The sequence below is a fragment of the Siphateles boraxobius genome, unplaced genomic scaffold (genome assembly GCF_051911475.1).
Source record: "Siphateles boraxobius isolate OS27281-9 unplaced genomic scaffold, OSU_SipBor_1 128, whole genome shotgun sequence".
Lineage (NCBI taxonomy): Eukaryota > Metazoa > Chordata > Actinopteri > Cypriniformes > Leuciscidae > Siphateles > Siphateles boraxobius.
In genome coordinates this window covers 50948-63204 of record NW_027508731.1, presented here as the reverse complement: position 1 = coordinate 63204, position 12257 = coordinate 50948, and positions in this window count along the sequence as shown.

Sequence of the window (12257 nt, the reverse complement as noted above, 5' to 3'; positions counted from 1 at the left end):
ATCCCTCTGTGTGTTTGTGTGTGTGTGTGTGAGACAGAAACGCGAGGATCGACCGGCTCCGCCTCGCTGCTATAGTAATACATTCGCTCACCTTGCATAAAGTGCAAAGCAGCGTGTGTTCCTGTCTGAATTTATGATTCAGCAACGAGAATGACAGGACGGTTACACAAACGGACATGTTCATCCGCGAGAGGACAGGACTCTGATAATGTCATTGATTGAGTGTTGAGGAACGTGTAAGGCTGAGTATCAAGTTCTTCATGAATATATCTGCTCTAAATTAACACACAATTAGGGGATCACAACAGATTATTTATTGTTTTACCAATGGTAGTTGGATTTAAACCTAAAATCCCCGGTGAGCAGCACAACAGGCGAGTAGAAGAAGAATATTGAGTGCCAAAGTAAACTCTTTTAGTGGCTGCGAGAAAATACAGGGTTTGTTTAGCTGGACTTGATGAGAATCAGCATCAGTTTTTGCAGTTATCCAAACCCCAACTACGAGAAAGAAAATTTGTAGATCAACTTTATGTTTCATCCTCACGTTACTGTCGGTCGTGTAGAAGAAAAACAATTGGTTCAATCCAAACACAATCAGTATTTTAATGTTTCTGTTCTTGTGTTCCTTCTGTAACAGTAACATTCTGAAAATGGAAGAAATAGTCAGTGGCGTCATGCCCATTCAAAGTGAGGGCACGTGCCCCCTCAGATTTTTCCTCCCTGATAATTTTTTTGTCACAACTTTATTCCTATTATGCTCCATAATTACCAGAGCCTATAACGACTCAAATGTATTCTTCTGGATGTGTAATAAATCTAATAAAAACCTAACCCCTTTTTCCTAATATGGTGTCTGTGTATATCAATACGCGCGTAGCGCTCTAGAATATTTGCTGTGTATGTGCAAGCAACTCACTCGTCTCGCACGTTGAGCTGGCGATGTTTTACAGATGGTCTAGAAGTTGTAAGTGGACAAAGCAACAAATCGGCATTGAATTAGTTATCGGATGATATTAAAAGGTTGTGGGATTATTTGTGGTTGACCTGGAAATTTTAACTTGATCAGATAGTTATGGATTTGATATTAGCTGCGAATTCAGAGCATTAACTTAAGTTGTGTCAGTCTAACGCTATCGATAGCTAGTCTAACCGTAAACTAGTTGGCTAACGTTACTGCCTGCCATACAATTTGTACTCTTTACAAGTTCCTTATTTAAAATATAATAATGAGCAGTGTAACTACAGTATTTCAATGATTTTACTAAAGTAATGTTACATATTACATTTGATTTAATTACTTTTTTACATTTCTGTCAAATATGAACCATTTTGAAATAAACGGGGTAGTGTTAACCTTATTCAGCACTGAAATCTGTCAAACTTCTTTCAAAGTCCTTCATCACATATTAATATTAAAATAACTTAATTTCAGAGCACCACAGGGTCAGACCTCAGCACCTTTATGTACATTTAATGTAAGATCGTTCTTAGGTCACATACCAATTTAAAATCATAACATAAAAACTGCAATGGTACTGTTTTTAAAATCATGTGTAGTAGGCCTAAGTGTACAGTAAGTGTGTGTGTAAACATGCTTTAATGAAGTAGACTTCATAAGCTTTTGAATTTGAGCTTACAGTTCTTTCATCAACCTGTCTTTTACTTAAACTTACAAAATAGATATTTTAACTTAGTCCTCAGATAGAGGAGTGTTGCTGCTAGCTCCGTTAAGGTATTTCTTTCCCTCACAAACTGCATTGAAATGGTGTGTTTAGCAGCCAGAATCAAAAAAAATTCAGGGGGAGAAACCCGCTGATGTTACGATGTGGTTTTGTGCCCTGTCTTGTTCTATGGTTCCCTGTCTTGTCTATTAGTTATCCCAGGTGTTTCTGATTTCCCACGCCCCCTTGTTTAGCTCGTTTGTCCCTGATTATTTAAGCCCTGTGTTTCAGTCTTGTCTTTGTGAGTTCTTGTCTATTGTTTAACGTGATGTTGGTTGTTCCTGTTCCCGAGCCCTGTATCCAGTCTTGCTTGTTGTAAAGTTTGTAGTTTGCTTATTAAAGCGTGTGCTGCAGTTGGATCCTGTCTAATCTTTACTTCAACCGCACCACGTTACAGAAGAACTCACCAGATCGTGATCCAGCAGCCATGCCTTTCTGGAGTCCAGTCGACGTCCAGATCCCCGTCTTCGCCAGGAGAATCGCGCCATCGAGGATTATGTCACAGAATTCCTCGAGCTGGTGCATCTCGCGCAAATGAGCACACAGTGCTTGAAGATCTTCTTCCGCGGGTGATTATCGGAACCTAATCGACTTGGCCCTGTTGTGGAGTGGCTCTTCGTTTACCGTGGGGGTGGAGGACAAGCTGCGAGAGCCTGCGCTTCACGTCAGCCCGGTCTCGCCCGCGCCCGCGCTTCACTTCAGCTCTGCCGAGACCACCCTCCACAAGCCCGCGCTTCACGTCTGCTCAGCCGAACCCGCGTTTCACTCCAGCCCTGCCGAGACCGCGCTCCACAAGCCCGCGCTTCACGAGCCCGCGCTTCACGAGTCAAGTGCCGAGTCAAGTGAGTCAAGTGCCGAGTCAAGTGAATCAAGTGCAGAGTCAAGTGAATCAAGTGCAGAGTCAAGTGAATCAAGTGCAGAGTCAAGTGAATCAAGTACCGAGCCAAGTGAGTCAAGTGCCGAGTTAAGTGAATCAAGTGCCGAGTCAAGTGAGTCAAGTGCCGAATCAAGTGAGTCAAGTGCCGAGTCAAGTGAGTCAAGTGCCGAGTCAAGTGAATCAAGTGAGTCAAGTGCCGAGTCAAGTGAGTCAAGTGCCGAGTCAAGTGAATCAAGTGCCGAGTCAAGTGAATCAAGTGCCGAGTCAAGTGAATCAAGTGCCGAGTCAAATGCCGAGTCAAGTGAGTCAAGTGCCGAGTCAAGTGAGTCAAGTGCCGAGTCAAGTGAGTCAAGTGCCGAATCAAGTGAGTCAAGTGCCGAGTCAAGTGAATCAAGTGCCGAATCAAGTGAGACAAGTGCGTCCAGTGCTGAATCAAACCAAGTGAGTGAATCTAGCCAAGTGAGGGTATCTAGCCCAGTGACTCGCCGTCGCAGGAAGAGGAGAAGGAGGACTCGTTTGGCTCGCCAGGCTCCGGTGAGCGTAACCAGACTCCTCGCCCTGCCGGCCCCGCCTCTGCGCCTCGTCTTACCTGTGTCCTTCAAGTTCTGGGAGGTCACTCTTGAACCCAGTTACAGCCCAGAGGTTCCTCCCGTGGATTTCCCCAAGTATTTTTTGGGGGGGGGGGCAGTAGGTACCCATGGAGGCAGCGCTGAAATGGTCCTTGTCGGTGCTATCTTCACCTGAGCCTCCTATGCCCTGGTCCCCTGCCAAGTGTGCTCTGCCCTGGTCCCCTGCCGAGTGTGCTCCGCCCTGGTCCCCTGTCAAGTGTGCTCCGCCCTGGTCTCCTGCCAAGTGTGCTCCGCCCTGGTCCCCTGCCAAGCAGGCTCCGCCCTGGCCGCCATCTCGCCCTGCTCCGCCCTGGCCGCCGTCACGTCCTGCTTCGCCCTGGCCGCCATCTCGCCCTGCTCCGCCCTGGCCGCCGTCACGTCCTGCTTCGTCCTGGCCGCCGGCATGCCCTGCTCCGCCCTGGTCACCCATGCTCCACGGCCCAGGCTCGCCTTGCCCATGTCCTGGTCCCGGTTCCCAGTGCGGGCCTGGCCCCCCGTCCCTCCCCCAGGACCGCCCTCCTGAACTTTTTTGCTTGTTTTGATGGGCGTCGGGAGCCGCCCATAGGGAGGGGGCTATGTTACGATGTGGTTTTGTGCCCTGTCTTGTTCTATGGTTCCCTGTCTTGTCTATTAGTTATCCCAGTTGTTTCTGATTTCCCACGCCCCCTTGTTTAGCTCGTTTGTCCCTGATTATTTAAGCCCTGTGTTTCAGTCTTGTCTTTGTGAGTTCTTGTCTATTGTTTAACGTGATGTTGGTTGTTCCTGTTCCCAAGCCCTGTATCCAGTCTTGCTTGTTGTAAATTTTGTAGTTTGCTAATTAAAGCGTGTGCTGCAGTTGGATCCTGCCTCATCTTTACTTCAACCGCACCGTGTTACAGCTGACCCCTCCTAACATGATCCATATCACCCATCAGAAAACAATTGCAACGTCTCAGATTGTGTCCCCCCAGAATTTTGGCTTGCATGACGCCCCTGGAAATAGTCTACCAGTTAATATCAGTATTTTAAAAAAATCCCCTATACATCATCCAAGAGCTTGAATAGAAGTTTATACTAGAGTGTCCTGAAAATAATATAGAGTTCATAGACAATTGGAAAAGTTTTTGGGGCAGAGCTAACCTGTTGAAAAGAGGACGGTGCTTCTCTTCTCTCTAGTCAAGTCAAGTCACCTTTATTTATATAGTGCTTTTTTACAAAACAGATTGTTTCAAAGCAGCTTTACAGAGATAACATGAAAATAATGTTGTAATAATTATTTTAAATATAAAATTAAATGTCCCCAACAAAGCAAGCCAAAAGCCAATGGCGACTAAGGAGAAGAATGGCGACAGTGAAGGAACCAAAACTCTATCAGTGACAGAATGGAGAAAAAAACCTTGGGAGAACCCAGGCTCAGTCTCAGTCCTCCTCTGGCCAATGATCGAACAGTGTATGATTATGATTTAGGCAGCATTACAGGTCAGGAGTCAGATGGGATCAGAACTTTCACAATATTTATCCAGTTCATCTGGTTGGGGTCGGAGTCATCACACCGGTATGGAGACGAGTTTGTTGAGGTGTCCATGAGGCCTTCACAGGGTTGATGAGGCTGGCACTTCAAGACTGCGTTGTCGTCGTGTCTATGCGATGGTCCTTCATCTGATCTGGATACGGCCTGGATCCGGCGGACTGCGTTAAACCTCGGGATAAACAGAGAGACTAATATTAGCGTAGACGCCATCCTATTTATGATTTAACGAGTACATCAGGATCTATGGGAAGTGTTCCCGATTCCGGCTGATCTAAACTATGCAGCCTAACATTGAAATATCGAAGTCTATAATGTGTAATGTGTATGCTAAGCCAAAGAGATGTGTTTTTAGTCTAGATTTGAACTGATATAATGCGTTAAGAGCTCACTCAAGTACTGGGAAGCTAAACCATTTAGTTCTTTGTAAGTAATCAGCAATATTTTAAAATGTATACGATGTTTAACAGGGAGCCAATGCAGTGTTGACAGAACCGGGCTAATATGGTCGTACTTCCTGGTTCTGGTAAGAACTCTAGCGGCTGCGTTTTGAACTAGCTGTAGTTTGTTTATTAAGCATGCAGGGCAACCACCCAGTAGAGCATTACAATAATCTAGCCTTGATGTCATGAACACATGAACCAATTGTTCTGCATTTTTCATTGAGAGCATATGATGTAATTTAGATATATTTTTAAGATGAAAAAATGCAGTTGTACAGATACTAGACACGTGACTTTCAAATGAAAGATTGGTAGCAAAGTTCTCTCTAGTAATATGGCACATAGTCTTAGAGCTCAAACATGAACTGGGGCTCGGGTCAGGAAGCAGACAAACTGGCTAAACCAACCGTCTGCCAGCTGTCTCACGTCACCAAGGTCAGATAAATCCCATCACATAGAGGCTCTTTCACCTAGATATCATCATATAGAGACTGTGTCTGTTCCCCGAACTAGAACATACAAAAACTCCTAAAACCATTTAAGGGTAAAAATTTAATTGATGTTCAACAATTAAAAAACAGATATAATACGAAGGAACAAATGATAAAGCTTGGGTTGCTGAATATTCAATCTCTTACTTCAAAAGCACTTATTGTTAATGATATGATCACAGACTATAACCTAGATGTGCTGTGTATGACTGAAACCTGGCTAAAATCAAACGATTACATTACTTTAAATGAGTGCACCCCCCATGATTACTGTTATAAACATGAACCTCGTCTGAAAGGCAAAGGGGGAGGTGTTGCTGTAATTTATAGTAATATCTTCAGAATTACTAAGAAGTCAGGTTTTAACCCTCTGAGATTTAAGGTGTTTTTGGGGTCCTTGAGATGCCCTGAGTTTTGACATGCCCTGACATTTGTGCTTTTTTCAGTTGCTTATAAACATATTAATTGCAAAGGTGTAATTACACTCTATTTAGCACAAACAGGGCTACCATAATATGTGAGCAAGATGTATGAACATGTTTGTATTTTTTAGAGAATAATGTTTATGCGTGGTTATTGAAAAAACTAAAACTTAAAGTGTCTGAAATAAGGCCACAAAACACATACTAAATATGTGTCGACAAGACTTTTGACTAATGAGTGTTGTTGCCTAGAATTTTTGCTTCAAAATGATCTGAAAATCATCCAGCCTACTCATTTACATAAAACAATACATTGATTTAAATTTCATAAGACACCTTTTGTTTGGAAAGGCAATATGCGTGGAGGCGTGTTCACACCTGAGAAGACAAAGGCCAGATAATGTGCCACATACATAATGAGCTGCATATTAATTAGCCTTTCACACAGGTGTGTCACAGGGTCCCAAAGAATGCGACCTCGGACAAAATAAATTACAATTAGACAATTGCAACCAATTACAAATAAGTTACAATTACAACAACAATTTTAACAATATTTCAAGTGTATTATTTCTTTGTAAAAGTATACATTTTATCATGCGTATTAAAAAAGGTAAGGATTCATTAGTTTGAATATTGGAACAAACACTAAATAACATCTTAGTTGATAATTCAATATACCTACTTTATTTTTGACAAAACATCCCATACTATAGTATATTTAACTATGAGCATAAATTGGTGAACAAAAGCGTACCTATTTAATGTGACAGTAGTCTTTTTTTACAGTCAAGACTTTATAATATATCCAAAACTAATCAAGAAATCTTGTATAAACATTCATATTTAGTCTGTAACATATTGTGTATGATATTATATTAGCTTGTTAATTTGCAGTTTGTTGCTTATACAGACATTTTATTTCAACACATTTTTACTCATCTTAGTAGGCTATAGCAATATAGTTTGGATGTGTTCATGTACATGTTTACTAATGTAGGTGCGAGAGTGAATGAACGGCACAGACACGTGCTATAACTATAGTAAACAACGCGCGCCTGTGCTGTTCATTCATCATTTAGCCTACACACAGACATGCAATTCATATTTAAACAGTCTTTTTGCGGTTTACAGACATCGCGATTAGAACAAAGCACTTAAGAATAAATGACTTACTACATCAGCTGGATCCGTTGCTCCTCGAAATGAAACTACCACCACTTCTGGTACATTTTCCAGGGTTATTAGATAGTATTATTTCTCACAGCGTAGGGATACGCTGTGTACACAGCTGTAGTAAGATACTTACTAAACTTGATCTGTTTTATAACCCAGCTGGTGGGCGTTGGCATGTTTGAATGGCTTGCCTTAGATCATTTGTGTTTGAATACCGCCCGCTCTCCATGGGCGTGGCACATTAACGCGTAATTAGGTATAATGAGCTGGAAATAAAAAGACTGACATCTCTCTATTTTCATACAGATTACATAAACTGAGAATATTTGTTTTTTTATATATAAATTAATTAATTTAAAAGAAGATAGGTTCAAGCTTCATTATGGAAAAACACTCTGCCTGTATGACAAGTATTCGCGGAATTACAGGTAATTTTCGGACGTGTTTCAGAATTGACTTAACTGACAGAGAGAAGGCAAAACTAGCATCATGTTTATTTTTCTTTATTTGACTAAAAGCACAATACTTGGTTTATATTGTGAGTATACACAAAAAAAATACACACTTAACAGGATCGAATGATGTATAACACTAACACATAAGATTAAAATCGACAGAGTATTTTGAGTCTCTTTTGCACTGATAAGAAAAAAAGCGAGACCATCGTGCCGGCGCGATAGCAGACCTCAGAGGGTTAAATATAATTATTTTGAAGTGTTGGTGCTTAATGTAACACTATCTAGTGTAAATGATAAATCACGTTTGAGATTTGTGCTGGCTACTGTATACAGGTCACCAGGGCACCATACAGACTTTATCAAAGAATTTGCTGATTTTCTATCAGAGTTAGTACTTGTCACCGGGTGAACAAACCGGGAACCAAAAAATTGTTGACTCGTTTCCAGGCGGAAGGAATGCCGGTGTAACACCGGCCCGGTGCTGGGTTTACCTGTCATGGCCGCCGACCATAACAAGCGCCAGCTGAAGCCAGTGAGTAGCGCTTCATTGAAGCATGTGTCCGGGAAAAAGGAGTATAAAGAGTGGGGCTTGAAGCACAGTAGGGAGGAGGAAAAATGCTCGGGCAGTAGGAAAGCTCTACAAGAGTGCGCGAGTGGATTGTAGCAGCGGCAGTGAGCGGTGACAGGTGCAGAAAGCAGCGGTTTAAGACCTGATCAGTGTTCTATGTTGAGTCCCCCGAGACATGCTCATTAAGTGAGTCTTTTAAAAGAAACCACGAACAGCAACGCAACAAAGTAAGTGAGAAAATTTCACAGAGAAAGAAGGAGAGTGACTGGCAGAAAAGAGAGTGGAAACCCGCTGCAGGATTCACGCGATTCACCGAGGGAAAGTTAAGTGCACCCTTTTATGATTTACCTTCTGGAGAAAATCACATGTAAAGATTTACCATCACCAGTGTACGACTAACCTGTGTTTGTGGGCAGTGTGTGTTATCCTGTTGACAGAGCAAAGAACAGTACTGGTAACGGCTGGGAAGATCGCTGAATCCATGTTCATCTTCTAGGACCACTATTCCTTGGATCATTCACCCTATGAAGAGAAGAGAAACGAGTTGATTAATCACTGTGAAGGTAGAGTAAGTTTGCAGTGTCTGAAAGAGTGAAACAAACACGTGTGGAGATTTACAAGAGTGATTTATGCACAAGTGTGGGGAGATCAAACAACTGTGTTTTCTCTGAGTCTCTGACGGATGAAATTGACCCATAACTTTGAAGATTCGTTCAAACTGATCTGTCTCCTCTGCTGTTCTGTGAACAGAGAGTATACCGCTGCATTCTTCTATTGTTGTCCTGTGGTAAGCGAAGATTCAGTTTAACGAGTCTGACGACGAGAAAAGCCACTGTCTGTCCCACGAGCTGATTCAACGAGTCTGACGACGAGAAAAGCCACTGTCTGTCCTACGAGCTATTTAACGAGTCTGACGACGAGAAAAGTCACTGTTCGTCCCACAAGCTATTTAACGAGTCAGACGTCGAGAAAAGCCACTGTCTGTCCTACGAGCTTATTCAACGAGGCTGACGACGATAGAAGTCACTGTCCGTCCCACGAGCCCACCCAGAGAGGAATATATTTACCTGAAGAACGGAAGAACACCTACCAGCACTCCCCTCCTTGTATCGTACCAAAGCCACAGCCCTGAACGTCCCTGCCCCTGCTTTTATCCCTTTATAATTTTAATAAAAAGACTTACTTTTTAAACTTACCTTGGTTGTCTGTCCTCTGGTGTCTGCTCCTCCGGAGTGTGGTAAATAACCCTTGGCCTTAACATCGGTGACATACTGGCTGCAGATAAAGTACTAATTGTTGGTGATTTTAATATACATGTAGATAATGAAAAAGATGCAATGGGATTGGCATTTAAAGAAATTCTGAACTCTATTGGAGTTAGACAACACGTGTCAGGACCTACTCATTGTCGTAATCATACTCTAGATCTAATATTATCACATGGAATCAATGTTGATGCCGTTGATATTCTTAAGAGAGCAGCCAGAAAAATGGAGCGCAACTGGAAGACAAAACTAATTTTTTTTACACATTTCATGGAAAGAGAGCACGATTGCGTACAGAAAGACCATAAAAACTGCTACAGTAGATCTGCTTATTTTCAACCCTATTAGAAGAAAATAAACAAAACCCTAGGTATTTATTTGAAACAGTGGCTAAATTAACTAAAAATAAGGCTTCAGTCCAAGACGTTTCCAAGCAGCACAGCAGTAATGACTTTATGAACTTCTTTATGTTTGGAATGTTGAAAATATAATGCTGAACATATGAACTCGCCAACATTCACTGGCTAAAACCCTGTAACTCCATTGAGCTTGATTTTGATGAAATGTTAATAATATAATGCAAATGTATGACCATAAAGCCACAATACTAACTTTGATAACATTGTGTTTAATTATCTAAAAAAAAAAAGTATTTTTTAAATTTTCTGACTAGTTGCAGTTCTACAATCACCCACAATTTTCGCTGGTTTCAAAAGACAATCTACGCTGGATATAACCTGACGCTCATTTTCACTTAAATGTAACGCTTTAATGGTTAGTGAAGTATCCTGAGATCGGAGATCCAGAAGCTAATGTCAGCGCATCACCATGGCGACTTATGATGACATCAACATCACATTTGCATTGGCCGTACCATTTAAATTTATAATTGGTTGACTGACAAATTAAAATATTAAACAGAATGATAAAATAAAGTTTTGTTTTTTTCATTCTTTGAACCGGTTCAGAGCCCTGGTAGAAAGTGAAAGGCATTGGAGTTATGAATAACATGTTCACATTCATATCTACTCTCAAATAACATCCTACATATATTTATCACTCCTCACTTCTGGACACTTTCCCAATGAGCAGCTCTGCAACTCCTCAAGCAAAGAAAACATGCTTACCTCACGAGATGTTAAAAGCATGTCTTTCTGCCCAGAGGTAACATTAGGAAAACACAGCTGGGATGTTGTACATTGCATTGCTTTGCAAACACTCTTGTCCATAAATTGGGTTTATGTGTGACCTTTGGGTGACAAGACTGATGGTGTCAGGAACTGGGACTTCCTGCTCGAGCTCCACCCGGACACACTGTGTGTGGTACTTTCTCAGGATGGATGGACATTTTGAGATTTTTACCCTGCATTCTTTTCCCCCAAACTTAGAGGGACAAGGAAAAAATCTTTTTTTTTCTAGGGACTGTATCATTTGGGTTTGAGTGTGAGTTGAACATTAACATATCATACCCAGAGGTGGAAAGTAACTAATGACAAATATTTTAGCTACAGTCCTTGAGGACATTTTTTATATTTTTCTACTTTCTTGAGAATAATTAAATTGTGGTACTTTTTAGTTGAATAAAAAAAAAGTATTCAACTTCGCTACAGTTATTTTTCACCAAAAGTACAAAGTACTTTGACAAAGGTGCCGATGGAGCAACAGGGCGAGCTGAAGCTTCAGCCAATCACTGACAGGTCTGAAGCGCTTCAACCAATCACAGACAGGTCTGAAGCGCTTCAGCCAATCACAGACAGGTCTGAAGCGCTTCAGCAAATCACAGACAGGTCTGAAGCGCTTCAGCAAATCACAGACAGGTCTGAAGCGCTTCAGCCAATGACAGACAGATCTGAAGCGCTTCAGCCAATAACAGACAGGTCTGAAGCGCTACAGCCAATCACAGACAGGTCTGAAGCACTTCAGCAAATCACAGACAGGTCTGAAACACTTCAGCCAATCACAGACAGGTCTGAAGGGCTTCAGCCAATCATAGACAGGTCTGAAGTAAAACAATCGCTCTTGGCAACAGGGATAGCTAGTATGTTTGCTTAGCCTTGGAATACTGTCAAAATAATCATCGATTAAAATCAGGTTTTACACATAAGTTGTGTTTGTAATAACTTCTATAGTTCCGTGTTGCTTCTTAACACAGAGACAGAAAATATATTAATTTATAAAATTGTATGATGCAAGCTATGTTGATTAGTATTATAGATATACATAATTCTTATGAAAATACCTGAAATGGCTTGAAGAACACAGATATATCATCGCAATCGTGTGTTTGTCTTCATGTTTCATCAGTCAAAACATTTCTATTTGCATGTTATTATATCCATATAAGGGATTTCCTGGAGTGTCATAAATTAAATAATTCTATGAATGCCGTTGCGTTAGAACTGGTCACTGTTGTCGCTCGAGAAACCAAATGTCCGCTGGTGTGTGTAAACGAGCAGATTAAGAGCAGGTAATATTATAATGAGATCCTCTTCCTACGTCAGAAGGGGAGTGAAATCTGACATTTTTTGACATGCTTGCAAAGAAAGACTTACCAAAACAAAGTTGTCAGATTAAAGTGAGATTATCATGATATATCCCCTTTAACCTCTTATTCTAATTTACACGAAAACATTTACATCCTAGATCTTCCTACTTTTTAAGTTCAAAGTGCATCTGAAGTGGCTCCATCTGGGAAGAACTGATGTAAAGAGACTACGCCAC